The sequence below is a fragment of the Cryptomeria japonica genome, chromosome 1 (assembly GCF_030272615.1).
Source record: "Cryptomeria japonica chromosome 1, Sugi_1.0, whole genome shotgun sequence".
Classification (NCBI taxonomy): domain Eukaryota; kingdom Viridiplantae; phylum Streptophyta; class Pinopsida; order Cupressales; family Cupressaceae; genus Cryptomeria; species Cryptomeria japonica.
In genome coordinates this window covers 435,540,292-435,558,428 of record NC_081405.1, presented here as the reverse complement: position 1 = coordinate 435,558,428, position 18,137 = coordinate 435,540,292, and the positions used below count along the sequence as shown (strand labels likewise).

Genomic DNA, 18,137 nt, shown 5'->3' with positions numbered 1-18,137 from the left:
CTATTGTATTCTCTATCTCTGATCTAAATTCCTTAACATGGTATCAGAGCTAGTCTAGGCTAGGAGCCCCAAGAGGTGTGGCTTAAGGGGGGGTGTTGGTGTTGGAAATAAGCCACACCCGGACCGACAATGGACTGGTCCAAGAGGGGCCAGTAGCTCAGTGGTAGAGCACTCCAGCAACGTATGGAAGTTCCTAGGTTTGAGTCCTAGCTGGTCCATGTCTCAACATGGTATCAGAGCCACACTCGGACTGACGATGGATTGGTCCAAGAGGGGCCAGTAGCTCAGTGGTAGAGCACTCCAGTAGCGTATGGAAGGTCCTAGGTTCGATTCCTAGCTGGTCCATGTCTCAACATGGTATCAGAGCCATGTTGGTAGAGAAATAATAAAATAGTGACACCTCTTTTCTAAAAAAAATTCAGAATTGCACTCGGAATCAAAGGAAAATCAATCATGGAGTGGAGGATAGACTCGAAGGCGCATCCAACTTCGTCTCATGGAGAATTCGAATAACAACAATTCTTCAAGAACTCGAACTAGATGCATACATAGAAGAAGATACTAAGATGCCCGAAGACGAGCCAGAGAAAACAACCTGGAAAAGACACAGCAACACGGCTAAGAAAATCATAATTGATGTTGTTAAAGATCACATTCTCCTAACCATCTCAAAACTAACTTCAGCTTATGATATGTTCAAGGCCATTCAAAACTCATATGAAATAAATAATGCAAGCAGATTGCTCACTTTAAAACAGCAATTAATGCATATCTACATGAACAAAGGAGAAACAATCACATCCTATTTCATGAGGATTTCAAAATTAAAAGACCAATTGTCAACTATTGGGAATAATATAGATGATATGGAGCTATCTCTAATAGCACTTAAGGGATTACCATCCAGTTGGGAATCCTTTATTCAAGGCATTAGTGCTCGTCCGGCACTACCAAAATTCGATCAACTCAAAAATGATTGTACTCAAGAAGAATCTCGACTAATCACAAGAGGATTGGATCCAAACAAAGGGGGAGAAATTCAAGCACTACATGCTAACACAAGCAACAAAGGGAAGAAAAGGAAGTTCAAACAAAAGAGAGGAAGTAATCACAAAAGAAAAGACTTCTCCAAGATTCAATGCTACAAGTGTTATAAATTTGGACACACTCACAGGTTCTGCCCAGAAAGAAAGAAAGCTCAAGCAACCATAGCTGAAGTCAAGTAAGTAGAGAATCCTCTATTTTTCTTAGCCTTATCAAGCGAACTAAGCGCAAACAAACATATGTGGATAATCGACAATGGAGCATCTCGACACATAACCGGTTTTAGAGATCAATTCGAAACCTTTGAAGGCCACTCAAGTGAAGAAGTTACAATAGGAGACAATTCTACCTATCCAGTGAAAGGAATTGGGACATGCTCAATTCAATTAAGAACAGGAGTTACATTACAATTGAAAGATGTTCTTTTTGTACCAGATATCAAAAGGAATTTGGTCTCTATTTCAGGACTAGCTGATTAAGGATATCGTGTCACCTTCCATGAAGATAAAGTTCTACTCTGGCCTAAAAACTCTAACATAAAGAATGCTATTCCTATAGGATCTAGAGATGATAGTTTATACAAATTATGCAATACTCAAAAACAAGCACTAAATCATGAAGTATCAAACTCTAATGAAATTTGGCATAGAAGATTAGGACATCTTCGATTAGTGCCCTACCTTCTATAGGAAAAATTACCACAGGATTACCCAATCTAAAATCTGATCATATTGGAACTTGTAAAGGATGTGCTCTAGGGAAGAACTCAAAAGGGTCCTTTCCCTCAAGTGAGCACAAATCAGAAGTTGTACTAGAACTTGTCCACACTGATTTGTGTGGTCCAATGTCATTACCATCACTAGGGGGATTCTTGTATTATGTGATATTTGTTGATGATTACTCTAGGAAAACTTGGATCTATTTCATAAAACTCAAAGAATCAAATGAAGTGTTATTGAAATTTAAAGAATTTAAGGCCCTAGTGGAAAATCAAACTAGGAAGAAAATAAAGACTCTAAGATCAGATAATGGGGGTGAATATATCTCTGAAAATTTTAAAGAATTCTGCATTTCTGTTGGGATTAAGAGGGAGTGTACTGTACCTTATAATCCTCAACAAAATAGAGTTGCAGAAAGAAAAAACAGAACCATCATCGAAGTTGCTAAAGCCATGATGCATGATCAAAATCTACATATCTCATTTTGGGCTGAAGCCTCAAATACAACTGTGTACATTCAAAACAAATGCCCTCATTCAATCCTAGAGAATATAACACCTGAAGAAGCCTTTACAGGAAATAAACCAGATTTAAGCCATCTAAGAATCTTTGGTTGCCACGTGTATATTCACGTTCGTAAAGAAAAGAGAACCAAACTAGAACCCTCCAGGAAGAAAGGCATATTTGTTGGCTACAGCGAAACCACTAAAGGATTCAGAGTCTATATTCCAGGATGAAGATCCATTGAAATCAGTAGAGATGTCAAATTTGAAGAAGATGTTGCTTATAAACTATCTCTAAGTGCAGAAGATGATCTAACCTAAGAATCAGATGAAAATCCTACAATTGAAAATCAGAGGGAGAATAGCATAGAAAATCATGAACTTCAATCACCTAATTTCAAGAATGCTGAAAATCCTAACAACAAGAAAAGACCACTATGGGCAAGAAAGATGATTGAAGAAAATAATGTGGAACCCGATGAAATCTTCAAAGAGAATAAGAAAACAAGAAGTCAATCATGCTATGTTGCCCTCATGACCGAACTTACAAACTCTGAACCATCAAATGTTGAAGAGGCTTTAACATGTCAAGCTTGGAAAGATGCAATGATTGAGGAATACCAATCTATCTTAAAAATGATGTTTAGGACATTGTACCTAGACCAAAAGACAAATTAGTTGTCTCATCAAAGTGGTTATTCAAAATCAAATATGCACCAGATGGTAGTATTGAAAAACACAAAGCCAGATTCGTTGCTAGGAGGTTCTCTCAAAAGGCTGGAATTGATTACAAAGAGACATTTGCTCCAGTTGCCCGATATACTTCTATAAGAACCGTCATTGCCATTGCAGCTTCCAAAGGGTGGAAGATACACCAAATGGACGTGAAGACCACATTTTTGAATGGTGTTAATGAGGAAGAAGTATATATAGGACAACCTGAAGGCTTTTCTACACATGATAGAAATCTCTATGTGTGTAGACTAAAAAAACTCTCTACGGCCTTAAGCAAGCTCCCAAGGCATGGTACGAAAGGATAGATAGTTCTCTCTCCAAACTAGGATATTCCAAAAATGAAGCAGACTCTAACATATACTTCAAAATATCGGATGGTGACATGTTAATACTTGTTCTCTATGTTGGTGACTTGTTGATAACAAGAGAAGATCACCTCATTGCAAAATGCAAACAAGATCTTGTGGCTGAATTCGATATGAAGGATCTAGTTCTACTGCACTATTTTCTGGGCCTAGAAGTATGGCAAAAAGATAATTATATTTTCCTAAATCAAGGAAAATACACCACTGATATCCTGACCAGATTTGGTATGATAGATTGTAAGCCTCTATCTATTCCAATGGAAACAAATCTTCATAAGCTCAAAAGTGAAGCAGTAGATTCAGAACCTACAAATCCTACATACTATAGACATATTATTGGATCTCTTATGTACCTGGTAAACACTCGCCCTGATATTTGTTAGGCTACCAATGTGTTAAGTCATTTCATGTGCGAACCTAAGAAGATTCACCTAATGGCTCCTAAGCATATTCTGAGATACTTGCGTGGCACTATTGGACTTGGCCTGAAGTATAGAAATGCTGAGATACAGCTCCAAGAGTATTCTGATTCCGACTGGGCAGGAAGTTCCATTGATCGTAAAAGTACAATGAGGTGTTGCTTTAGTCTTGGATCAGCTATGATATCCTGGTTTAGCAGAAAACAATCAGCAATTGCTCAGAGTTCCACTGAAGCTGAATATATGGCTGCCTCCATGGGAGCACGTGAGGCAGTATGGTTAAGGAAATTGCTAGTTGGACTATTTGGGAAGCCCCTAAACCCCACTGTGATTCACTGTGATAATCAAAACTGCATCAAACTTTCTGTAAATCCAGTTTTTCATAATCGATCCAAGCATATAGAAATCCCATACCATTACATAAGAGATATGATAGACAGAGATGTCATCAAATTGACCTACATCAGCACTGAAGAGCAGTGCCGACATATTCACCAAACCTCTTGCAAAGTTGAAAGTGGAGTACTTTAGAGGTAAACTTGGTATGACTAAATTATAATGGAAATTTCTGATATTAATCTTAATCATATGTAATTGATATATTCATGAATATCTTGAATGCAATATTGCATGTATGTGTTATATCATGGAAGGTGACGACCTTTCATGTGATGTAAGTGTAAGATTGCTATTGTAAGGTGACGACTTTCACAATAGCCTGATCTGTTATCAAGATTGACTACATTAAGTTGCTGTCCCAGAATGTGCCAGAAATCTAGATACTAAATTTGCTATGATGAGTTATTGAATTGTTATCATTAAATGATTGTTCTGAAATATGTCGGAAATTATGATAACGATCACATTATGATTGACTACATTAATTTGCTGTCCTGAAATGTGTCGGATATCATGATACTAAAATTATTTCACCTGTGATAATGACAATGTTACAATTGTCACTAGAATCAAGGTTGTAATCTGATAAGACTTCAAGTAGTTGTTGTCCCAGAGTGTTGGATATCAGATAATCCATCTCTCTGAGATATGAAGTATTTCACTAGTAAGTGTTACTAAGTGAATGATCATGTCAAATGAATGTGTATATCTAGAATGTTGTTCCTTAAAACTTAATTATGAAATTCAATCCTCTTTTGCTAAGAGAGAGTGTTAAGGATGTAGCTTCATTCGGATTGAAGCAAGTAATATATAACGATATTGAATGAAGGGTCATGTCGCCCTAGGGTCATGACTCTACGTGGCATAAGCCACGTAGAAGTCATGCCCCTACGTGGACATGACTCTTCATCCTTTTATTTATAGGCAATGACACTTGTTGTGAACCGAAACCAATAACTGTGGCAGTTTCACGAACCAGCAAGCTGTCGATATTATTATAGAAGATTAATAGTTAGAGTTATATATATATATATACACATCGGAGGTAAAACATATTCATTGCAGTGATCTTATTAAAGTCTATCCTCACTACATATTGCCAGACTATTGTATTCTCTATCTCTGATCTAGATTCCTTAACACTAACTCCCTTTGAATGGTAGGAGTGTAATCGACGGATGAATCCATATCCATAAGAGCCTCCTTCTCCTCACTAACTAATCTCCAAGAATCGTCACCTTAAATAATGAGGTCTTCAATATATCTTCAAATAATCCAACATATTTTTGCTCCTCGATCCACCCAACATTTTAAAAGAGATTAATAATAGTTCATGAAATCAAACTACCCCGATACAAATGAAGCATGTAGTCATCTAGCAAATATCATTAGATAGAACAATTAAAGGAATGATACAAAATAGAACTTATCTTTGTGTATTCTGATATATCTTCCTTTCGACTTCACTCAATTTCTGCTCTTAGAACTACACTACAGATTAAAAAGACAATCTGCTCAACTCATATTTCAGACACATTATGCAGACAACGTATTCGATATAGAATCGAGTCTCTCACTAAATCAAGACATCATCACAGTTATTAATTTAGTCTCCCGCCCAAACACAATTGCTATTCTCCTTTCATGTCAAAGCTACACTCATAAATGATGGTTCCAAATAATAATTGACAATAGAATTTGGAACTACCTCGATGCATGATACTTCTGCCAATGAGTAATTCACAACCCATCCCTTCAAATAGTCAAAGCCAAAAGAATATCTACTCCCAACTGGTAATATTGCGATTGAGTGATTCTTGACAAATTTCCGATAGCAGAATGACACCTTCAGATTATTCCCGGGCATTGGCAAATAAACACACGAAGATATGTGTTGAGTGTCGACTTAGAGAGAACCGCACCAATATGGATATGAGTTTACGCATACCCGCCACCATTCAAAAGAAACCATCAACTTCTATATGCACAATCTGAGAATTATCTCCAGCATCCATACATAGCACGATTTCGATGCAGCCGTTACTGAGAGCATGGCGGAAAATGGATAAGGCGAATTTAAGAAGACTGAAATAAATCTTCAAAACTTGAAGGCTTCCACTGCTTAGCCAAATCTGATCAGATCTTTTCTAAATCCGCTCTGATACCATGTTAGTTTAGGATTAGAAATGCAATAAGCAGAAACACAACACATAGAACAATGAACACAGTATTATACCCTAGGAAAACCCTCCTCGAGGGAGAAAAACCCAGCAAAATATTCTCTTATAATCAGAAAAAATAAATGTAGAAATAGCACTCAACAATCAAGCCCTAGAAAGGGCGAATCTTATACAATGAATCTGCACTTGTATATAATACAATTTCTTTAGATGCACAAAATATTTAACTCTTCTCCTGAAGTTGAATTTGCTGCTCTTGAAGGGCAAACCTGTTGCTGAAGATATTTGAATTGGAATGGATTGAATGATAATAAAATAAGGAGACACCTTCTCCTATATATGCAAGCTAGTTATCTTTCTTTCTAGGGCCGACCTAGAAGAGTACAAGTTTTATTTATAAAACAAAGGCCGACCTGCCTTGAGTTGAATATATTTAAGGGAATATATCTCCTGAAGCTACAAAACACTAACACTCCCTTCCTCCAAGGAATTTTATATTCCTTTTTCTCTTCCCAATGTACTTGGGGAACTCTTCCCCATGTACTTGTGGGGTGTGGAGACAAGAAATGCCTTTATGACATATCTCTTGGATCCCACACTATGTCCTCTCAATCCTCTCCCACCTTTCTTTCAATCCTAGCCCTCCATATTGGTCCCCTCCAATCTATAAATTGGAGTTTCCTCACAAATCATCCACTTTTCATGCAATGTTATGCTGGCCTTTTGAGTTTCAAATCCATCCCTTGCACCCTTACTATGTCAAAAGCTTGTCATAGCTAATCCATCATCCATCTCTCTTAGCCAATATCCATCATCCTAATCTTGTGTAGTGGAGAGCAATCCACAATCCACCATCAAAGGAGCAAATCAAATCAAATGGAGCAAGGGTGCATCTTCCACTTCATCTAGTTCAATCAGAGGAAGAGTGAAGAATCAAGGTATAATGATCTTTTGTTTGGTTTGAATGCACTTTGGTGTTTTATTTGTGGTTTATGCAATTGATCATTAGAATTATATTTTAACCTCTTCAACCGACTAGGTTCGTGTAGGTTCTAAACACAAATCTTGGATGACAAGATGGCAACTAGGTCTAATCCTTACTCTACTACCCTCGTGAAGGGTAGGGCCGCTTTCAGAATGGAAGATGTGTGGGGGACTGCCATGTCTATGGTTGGGTGGAAAAGCACTTGATGATGCTCTCCCTCTTATAGACTATGCCGAGGCTTGTTACAAGTTACTAGAAGGAAGCTTAATGAATTGTAATCTCTAAACTTTTATCATTTTCCTTGATAGAATAAAATTATTTATGGAAATCTTTTTCTTGTTTCAAGCAAACGAAGTATAATTCTTTAACTACTCATTAAGTTTAACTACTTTTTCAGTTGAATTAGCTAGTTTCATTTTCTGATAAAAAGCAGTTAGTTATTATTATTTTCAGCTGAAGTTGAAGTTTGTTGCTAACTCATTTATAAAATGATAAGCTAGTTCACTATTTTCCTTTATTGTTAGTTAGTGGTTGTTACATATAGTATCAAAGCTACCAGGTTCAACACTAAACCTTGGTCTCACCACCTAAATCATTTAAAATTGAAACTAGTCCATCAATGTTTCATAGGATGTGGACTCGATGAACTCCAAAGAAGGAGGTCCATAACCTAGGGTACGCCCTTTTATGGAAACTCAAACTTAAACACGATTAATCATGCTATACCTTACTATCTAATACTGAAACTCTAGTTGAAGCCATTGAATGACTCCGGAGAGAGAGGCGAGAATAGACGGCCTCTAGCAAGAAGGCAATTAAAGCTTCCATTCTTAAGGAAAATGAAATGGAAAACAAACCATTAACTGAGAATCCTTCAATGAAGGGAGTTGAGCTAGAAAAACCCAAACACTGTCGCATACCCACTTTGGGATATAGACTTGTTCCCTATTTAGAATTTAGGGATTAGAAAGAACCTATCAAGGGAAGTGATAGCGATTCTTAAGTAGAGAACCATTTTTTTTGTGATTCCTAAGAATGTAAAACATTTTTGTCTTGAGCAATATAAGCTGAAATTTTGGTTGTGAATGCATTATAAGATGTGTGTTTTCCTTTACTTGTATTGATATGGATAAATGTTCTAAATTAAAAAACAAATCTCCCTAATAAAGCAATCTAATTTAACTCCCAGTAGATTAAAACCAAAACATGGATAATTCTAGAAATAAACATGGAGGATCAGAGGAAGCCAACGATCCTATGGCCAAGTTGAACCAGGTTTTGAAAATTATGTATGGAACCCAAGTCGGGCTTGTTAATCTGGAAAGAAGAGTTGCAGATCAACAAGGGGTAAAGGATGAGGAATATGATATCCAGTCATGGGGAAACTTCAATGGGCAAGAGCATACTAGGCTGAGTGAACAAGAAGAACACTCAAAAACCTTAAACATGAATAACAAGAAAAACTAGTCAGCATATGAACTCTCAAACGACATGAAGAAGATTAAACCACCAAAATTTGAAGGCTCTACATCAGGAGACGCTACTGAAGCATGGCTCATGGAGATGGAGAAATACTTCAAAATCCGAAACTACTCCGATAACTCTAAGGCAGCCTAGGGGGCCTATCAACTGTCAGGAGAGGCAACAACATGGTGGGAGAACAAGAAGGTAAAATTGGGATTAAAAGTAATTGAGATCACTTGGGGGCAGTTTATAGGCATCTTTAGGCAAAGATGGCTTCCATAGTTGTTTTACAATCAAAACTTGTTGGATTTTCAAAACCTAAGACAAGAAGACTTATTTGTAAATAAATATTGAGAAAAGTTCACCAAATTGCTTTAGTACATACCTCAATTTCAGCAAAATGAGAACTTTTGCATTAGGAAGTTTGTCATGGGACATAATCATCGGATAGGAGGAGCAACAGATGTGCTTACACCACGAACTATGGATGAGGCTTATGAAAAGGCTATCAAGCAAGAATAGAGGTTGAAAAGAGATGACTCCTCCCGAGATTGAAACTGCAAGAAGGTTAACTGAAACCAATCATCCTAGAACCTCAATAAGAAGGGATTCGAAGAAAACAAATCAGATTTCAAGGAGGACAGAAAAGGATTCAATAATAATAGGAAGGACGAAGATTTTGTAAACAAGGGAACAGAAAAGAGAGGACCACCTGGAGGATGTTTCAAACTTTCACCTATGGTGGGGATTATTATGTGAATCAGTGTCCAACTAAGAGACAAGGCGATTAGCATCAACAGAATCCCTTACCCCCTCAACAAACGGCATTCCAACAAAGGATTCATGTAGCAGTGGATAACAAGCAAGCAAAATACCAAATTACACTTATAGAGATGACATGTATGCTTTACAACAATTCCATATCTATTCTAAAAGACACTAGCACCACTAAATGTTTTATATCTCCTTGTTGCTATGTAGGTTTCCCAAGAGAATTGGTTATATGGCTAAATCCTGGACCATAGAATATGCCAATCAAACAAGAGCTCGAGTAGAGCGGTGTCTGTTCGAAGCTAGGGTTGAACTACTAGGGTTCAGTACAGAGGTCAATCTCTATGAATTGGTTATGGGAGCATAGGACTTAGGTAGATTGTTCCTCAAAGACAGTGGAATGTTTAGATGACCTAGGAAACAGAGTGCATATTCAGGGAATTCAACATGGAATTAAGGTGTGACAAATCTCCGCCATGCAGTTGAAACTAAGCAAAAAGAAAGGGTGTCAAATGTTTGTGGTCAAGATGGAAGAGACTAGGGAATTTAAAGAGACTGTACCATGGTGACCTGATGACGTATGAAATGGACATGCATAATGAAGAAAAGGGTGTGAGAAAGGAAAGGAAGGAGGAGACTTTTGCTGAAAAATACACATACCTCCAAGACTATCAGAATGTTTTTCCAGAAGAGTTGTCGGGATTACCACCTAAGAGAGTGTTTTAATTTTCCATAGACTTAGTACTAGGAGTTGAGCCTAAGTCCAAGGTCCCATATCGCATGGCAACTGTGGAGTTGATGGAGTTAAAGGCTCAACTATAGGAACTTATCAGCAAGGGATTAATTTGACTCAGTGTATCAACAAGGGATTAATCCAACCAAGTGTAAAGAAGAAAGATGGGACTTGACGTCTATGCATTGATTATCGTATGTTGAATAAGGTCACCATTAGAAACAAGTGCTCCTTACCAAGAATTGATGACTTATTCGACCAAATGAGAGGGGCCACAGTCCTTTCCAAAATTCATTTGCGGTTAGGATATCATTAATTGAGATTGAAGGAAGAAGATATTCATAAGACAACATTTAGCACAAGGTATGGGCACTATGAATTTACTCTCTTACCATTTGGGTTCACCAATGCCCTGATAGCATTCATGAACTTGATTAAAAGTGTGTTTAGAGACTGCATAGACAAATTTGTGTTAGTGTTTCTAGATGATATTCTAATTTATTTGAGGAATGAGGAAGATCATCTACAGAATCTGCAAATAGTTCTACAATAGTTATGGGAAAATAAGCTTTATGGAAAGTTATCCAAATGCACCTTCTTTCAAAAGGAAGTACAATATCTAGGGCATATCATTGCAATTGAGGGAATAGCAGTAGATCCGACAAAGATAAAAGCCATAGTAGAATGGTCAATTCTGAGGAATGTACAGGAAGTGCGAAGTTTTATGGGAATGGCAAGATACTACCAAAAGTTTGTGATGATTTTTTCTAAAAAAGCACATCCTATCACTACCCTTTACAGAAAGGGGAAAAGATTTGAATGGACGGAAAAATGTCATAATGTTTTTGAATTTCTGAAACACAAGTTAACTACACCAATTTTGAAAGTGTCAGATCTTGAAGGTCATTTTGTGGTTATTACAGATGCATCCGGAGAAGGGCTCGACGGAGTCCTTATGCAAAATGAGAAGGTGTTAGCTTATGAGTCTAGGAAATTAAAGAATTTTGAGAAAAACTATGCACCACATGATCTAGAATTGGCATTCATTGTACATGCTCTTCAAATGTGGTAGCATTACTTAATGGGAAAAACATTTGAGCTTAGCTCAGATCACCAAGGATTAAAAAAGATATTCACTCAACCTAATTTAAATGCTTGCCATAGAAGATGGTTGGAGCTAATCTCTGATTATGATTTTGAGATCAGTTATATCAAGGGCAAGGAAAACAAAGTAGCAGATGCCTTGAGTCGTCGAAGACATTTGTCATCTATAATAACTGTGAACACGGATTTTAGAGTTCAAGTTCTATAGAATCTTAAAGGAGATGATTATTACAACCAAGTTTGAGAGGCTCTACATGCCAACCCTCAAGATCCCACATATGAAGGGTTCAACAATGAGTTAGATGGACTTTGAGATACCAAGGAAGAATGTATGTTTCGAACTCTCTTGAATTAAGGAAATTAGTTTGGAAGGAGGTTCGCTCGACACCATTATTTGGACATTCAGGTGTGACAAAGATGTTGGTAGATATAAAACCTCTATATTATTGGAAAGGAATCAAGAATGATGCTACAAGATTTGTGGCAGAATGTTTCGAATGTCAGAAGGTGAAGACAAAACACCAACATCCAGTAGCATTACTGTAGCCACATGCCATTCCATATTAGAAATGGTAGATCATCAGTATGGATTTTGTTCAAGGTTTACCCATGACAAGAAATAGACATAATGCAATCTTAGTGGTGGTGGATAGACTTGCCAAATTAGCACATTTTATACAGGGAAATTCAACTGATGGAGCACCTATAAGTATAAATTGATAGTTAGACATGAATGATTATTTTGGCAATGTCTATCTTTTCTTTATGTAAGTATATATGTTATTCATGAGAAGATAAGATTGGTCCAACTATGAGACAAAATTGGTAGATTTGGAGGCAACAATTAAGGAATGAGTTCTAATTAAATTTGGACTCTTCCACCTCTTGATGGTATCATGGATTTGGAGTTATTATAGTCAAGGAAAATTGGAGAAACTTATGGAAATAATATATGGTGATTCATGTCTCAAAATATGTTGATAATTAAATAAGCTCTAGGAGAATAAGGAGGATCTAGAGCAGAGGAAAAATGGCAGGAGCAGGAGGCGATGGTGAAAATTCTCATGGCGAGCGTGGTACAAGCATATCCAAGGCTCAGGAGCAGATCCAAATTGGACGAAATCAGAATTTTGATCGACAACAAGGAGGTAGGAGCGCTCGATGGAAGGTGACTTCATGGAGCGATGAGATAGAACAAGCTATCCTGATGGAGGCAATTAGGGATAGAGTCAACAATGGATGGAAGGCATATGGCAACCTGGGTCGCGATTCGATGAAAGATGTCAGGAGGCAACCGGACATGGGCACTAGATAGATTCATTATACCAAGTTGGGAATGGACGACAACCGATGCACCCTAGAGTCCCAAGAACTTCAAAAATCAGAATGGGTATGCCAGTAAAGAATCGGAAATTTGTTGGTCCTCCTTGGATTCCGAGCATGAATTGAAATGAAGATTACCGTGCCAAGCATCCCACCAGCAAGTGGCCTGCCAACTCGCAAGAATGGAAGGCTAAGGGTTTCCAAAGAGGAAAGAATGGGTGGTTCAGGAAAATGCCGACCTCGGAAGCGTATGTGGCACGCAATTGGAGATCGAATCTCTTCAAAGCTGGACCTTGAAATAGTCGATCTGAACAGAGCATGGATTCGAATTTCAATGGATTTAACCCCCCCCCCCCTTGCGATACGAAATTGGAAATTGGTAAGGATTCTTTGAACCCCTAATCAATTGCTATTGTAGATGAAGTAGTGATGCAAAATAAAGAGTTTATGGAAAAATTCAAAGTTTTTCATCAAATGGGGGGGATTCAGATGGAAGAGCTGTGAGCTAATCAGCAACTGGTGCAAGGAGCAATGGGGAGCGGGCACATTGAGTAAGCCTGTTGCAAATGGTTTTTACCTGGTTACCTCGGCATCGATGGAAGACAAGCAGAGGGCTCTCAATTCTGCCCCTCTTTTCATGAATGGGGCCCAGATGCACCTCTTTGATTGGAAACCAAGATTCAATCCCAAGACAGATATAGTCCCTGAAACTGCAGTATGGTTCCGCATTTATAACCTGCCATCGGAGTTCTGGGGTGATGGAGTCCTAAAAAGTATTGGCAAAACACTTGGTAATTTCCTATATCTGGACAATCCTTTGGAAGATCAGACGATGGGAACTTATTTCAGGATCTGTGTGAGTGTATCCTCGGAGGCAATGATTCCAGTAGAATTTGAATTGATGTCAGAAGTAGGCAATTGGACACAGTTGATTGATAGGGAGGATAAGCTTGACTTATGTCCGCATTGCAGATCACTGTCCCTGTAATGTCCCCCCTTTGAAATAGAATTTACTAATAAATAATAAAAATAAAATTAAAATATTAAAAATTAAATTATAATATAAAGAATATAATTAATTAAAATTTAATTAAGTTAATGAATGGTTAAAAGACATGGAAGGAAAAGTTGTGACTCCCTCAACAATAAGATATAAAAGGGAGAAGAGAACCTCATTTGGGAAGGGGATAACTTGGAAATCAGAAGTGCAGATCTGATTTAAATAAGAAGTGCAGGTTTGATTGTGAAAGGTTGTGTCCCTTTCAAAGGGCGGAAATAATGAAGAGTTGCACACTTTCAAAGGGTGTTAATGGTGAAAGGGTGTGTCCCTTGCCAAAGGACATACATGATGAAGAGGTATGACCTCTCCCTCACATTGAGAGATATAAAGAAAAAGGGGGGAATAGTGCTAACAGGGATAGCCACGTTGGAAGCAAAAACCGTGGAAGGAGTAGAGCGTACCCAGCATATCTAGGATACACCACCGACAAGTGAACAGTAAGTGGCTTGCCCTAAACCATAGGAAATACTTCATGAATAATGTCGTGGAATTCGAATCATACCGCAAGATAAATTAAAGCAGAATAGCTGGTAAATAACAGAGATACATTCTAAATTAAAATATCAAAGATGCATTTAGAATCAATGTTGCAGAGATACATTCAGAATTAGCATAATAGAGATGCACTCAAAATTGTAATGACACTTCTAGAGACAGAGATACACTCAGGATTATAATATTATAGTGATATATTAGTGATGTTAAATAACAATTACCGTAAGATTGTAGAGATACACTCAGAATTAAAACAGAGGAAATAGAGATTGCTTCAAAGGCAATTTATAGAGCTAGGGATCATTGAGGCATTTCAGAGCAGAATTATATTTAAGTCCCTGATAATGTCTACGATGATTGCTCCTTTTAAAGGAGCCATAGAGACCAGAGGGCATAATTGAATGCCAAGATTCCAAGAGGAATCCAGAGAGAGATTCATAGGGAATCTCTTAGAGACAATATATATTATATTGTAGAGGTTAACCATATGCATATGTTAGAGATAGAGAAGTTTGAGCAGGGGTGGGATCTCTGCCAAGCTTTGAGAACATTAATGATTTCACTCATTAATAGAGATCCCAAATAGAGACCTTAGGAGGACGACATCCTGGGTTGCTCCTAACTGAGAAATATTTCTCAATAGAGGGTTGGGTCAGTCCAGGTAAGGTCCAACTGAGTATTGTATCTTTTTTTATAGATACAATAAATCAGTTAACATTATTTGTTAAATATGTAGAATAACGTATAGCATTCTTTCTTGTATAATTGCACAAATAAATATATATGTTTAATTATCTTTCATATTGTTTGTATGCTAACGTTTGTTTGCAAACTTGAACACCAAATAATCCAATCCCCAAGTGGGAACATTATAGTGGTATCAGAGCTTTGATCTTGCCATCCTGCAGGGTAAAGAGGAATCGATGAATCATTATCGTTAATAAGAAGGAATCTAACAATACAAGTATTTGTGTGTATGCATATATCCATGTGTATGCTTCATGTTTTTATGTGTATTCTCCATGTTTGGTTCATGCCTGATATGTTTCTAGCATGTTTATTCCATGTGTGTTTCCAAAGCCATTTCATATTGGAAGCCATTTTGAACACTCCATGATCATTGCTTGAGGACAAGCAATCTTGGGTGGGGTGGACTGTAATGTCCCCCCTTTGAAATAGAATTTAATAATAAATAATAAAAATAAAATTAAAATATTAAAAATTAAATTATAATATAAAGAATATAATTAATTAAAATTTAATTAAGTTAATGAATGGTTAAAAGACATGGAAGGAAAAGTTGTGACTCCCTCAACAATAAGATATAAAAGGGAGAAGAAAACCTCATTTGGGAGGGGGATAACTTGGAAATCAGAAGTGCAGATCTGATTTAAATAAGAAGTGCAGGTTTGATTGTGAAAGGTTGTGTCCCTTTCAAAGGGCAGAAATAATGAAGAGTTGCACACTTTCAAAGGGTGTTAATGGTGAAAGGGTGTGTCCCTTGCCAAAGGACATACATGATGAAGAGGTATGACCTCTCCCTCACATTGAGAGATATAAAGAAAAAGGGGGGAATAGTGCTAACAGGGATAGCTACGTTGGAAGCAAAAACCGTGGAAGGAGTAGAGCGTACCCAGCATATCTAGGATACACCACCGACAAGTGAACAGTAAGTGGCTTGCCCTAAACCATAGGAAATACTTCATGAATAATGTCGTGGAATTCGAATCATACCGCAAGATAAATTAAAGCAGAATAGCTGGTAAATAACAGAGATACATTCTAAATTAAAATATCAGAGATGCATTTAGAATCAATGTTGCAGAGATACATTCAGAATTAGCATAATAGAGATGCACTCAGAATTGTAATGACACTTCTAGAGACAGAGATACACTCAGGTTTATAATATAATAGTGATATATTAGTGATGTTAAATAACAATTACCATAAGATTGTAGAGATACACTCAGAATTAAAACAGAGGAAATAGAGATTGCTTCAAAGGCAATTTACAGAGCTAGGGATCATTGAGGCATTTCAGAGCAGAATTATATTTAAGTCCCTGATAATGTCTACGATGATTGCTCCTTTTAAAGGAGCCATAGAGACCAGAGGGCATAATTGAATGCCAAGATTCCAAGAGGAATCCAGAGAGAGATTCATAGGGAATCTCTTAGAGACAATATATATTATATTGTAGAGGTTAACCATATGCATATGTTAGAGATAGAGAAGTTTGAGCAGGGGTGGGATCTCTGCCAAGCTTTGAGAACATTAATGATTTCACTCATTAATAGAGATCCCAAATAGAGACCTTAGGAGGACGACATCCTGGGTGGCTCTTAACTGAGAAATATTTCTCAATAGAGGGTTGGGTCAATCCAGGTAAGGTCCAACTGAGTATTGTATCTTTTTTTATAGATACAATAAATCAGTTAACATTATTTGTTAAATATGTAGAATAACGTATAGCATTCTTTCTTGTATAATTGCACAAATAAATATATATGTTTAATTATCTTTCATATTGTTTGTATATTAACGTTTGTTTGCAGGACTTGAACGCCAAATAATCCAATCCACAAGTGGGAACATTACAGTCCCACACCCCGGACAGTTGTGATTTCAAGGTTTCTATAGATGCTCATCACAAAATTGACCAATCCTTTCTTGCCAGTGCAAAGGAAAGATAAAGCAAGGATCCACTCACTGACATGGAGAAAGAACTGATAGATCTAATCTGGCCAGAGAAGGTTATTCAGGAAATTGGGAACTTGGAGACGGTGGATGCAGATCCTAAAAAATCTAGTCCCAACCCTCCGAGGACATAGAGGGCACTCATATTTGTGTGGAGCCACCAACACAAACAGTTGGCTCAGGGGAAATTGAATAGGAGATGTCAAATTTGTTCAAGAGGCGATTGGACCTCCGCAGGATGATTGGATTGGGAGAGAGAACCCGAGCTTATTAGAAATTTCATTGCCTAATCTAGAGGATCATTTTGAGGAAAAGATAGCTCAGCCCATGGTGAGTAACCTAGGTAAAGACCCAGAGATGTCTGATCCGGGGTTAGGAGAGAGGCAGAATCAAGAGGGTCCAATTGTAAATGTGGAAGTTGAAGATGAGATAAACACAGACTCGGACATGGATGATAGCTTTGAAGAGTTTCAGGTTGGAATTCTAAAGGAAAGGGGATTAGAGCAATTACAATCCTCTTTGAAAACTCCCAAAATCAGATCAAACAAGCAAAGGGTTCGCCAAACAAACAAATCCAAATTGGCAATGGCTGGCTATGTGAAAGGGCTGACCAAACTGTTCCAAACAATTCTTAGAAACGGGAAGGAGTTACCCCTTCCCGAGGAGCCATGAGGATGCTAAGTTGGAATGCTAGGGGCTTAAATGCCCCTATCAAATGGCGTTTTTTCAAGCACCAAATTGAATCAAGTATGGCAGACTTACTGTTGATTCAAGAAACCAAATGGAATAAGAGGAGCAGGAGAGGAAGATGAAGTTTTGGAGGCAGTGGGAGGGTGTTTTTGTGGAATCTATGGGAGCTCTAGGTGGAATAGGCTTTCTCTAGAACCCTTCAAAGGCTTGATGTTCTATGGTGGAAGCCCACAGCAATTGGATGATGGTAGTGTATCAAGCTTTCAAGGATAATCAGTGCTGGAAGGTAATTAGTGTGTATGGACCCATTGCCACACCAGCTAAGAGGGAAGCTTTGGCACGATTTGTCTAGGAAAATCAGCTCTGAAAAGGATGAGAAGATTATCATTAGGGAGGGATTTTAATGCGACCCTCAATAGCTCGGAGAAGATGGGAGGTTCTATGGTGA

General features: G+C 37.6%; 1 protein-coding gene and 1 non-coding gene across 2 annotated transcripts in view; one reads left to right on the top strand and one right to left on the bottom strand.

Moving 5' to 3' along the window:
• The window catches only part of LOC131064846 (uncharacterized protein ycf23), a 189,738-nt gene that overhangs the window by 21,272 nt on the left and 150,329 nt on the right, over positions 1–18,137 (bottom strand). The window lies entirely within an intron of this gene.
• TRNAA-AGC (transfer RNA alanine (anticodon AGC)) lies at positions 274–345 on the top strand. Its single transcript has one exon. It is a non-coding gene; the product is annotated as a tRNA-Ala (tRNA).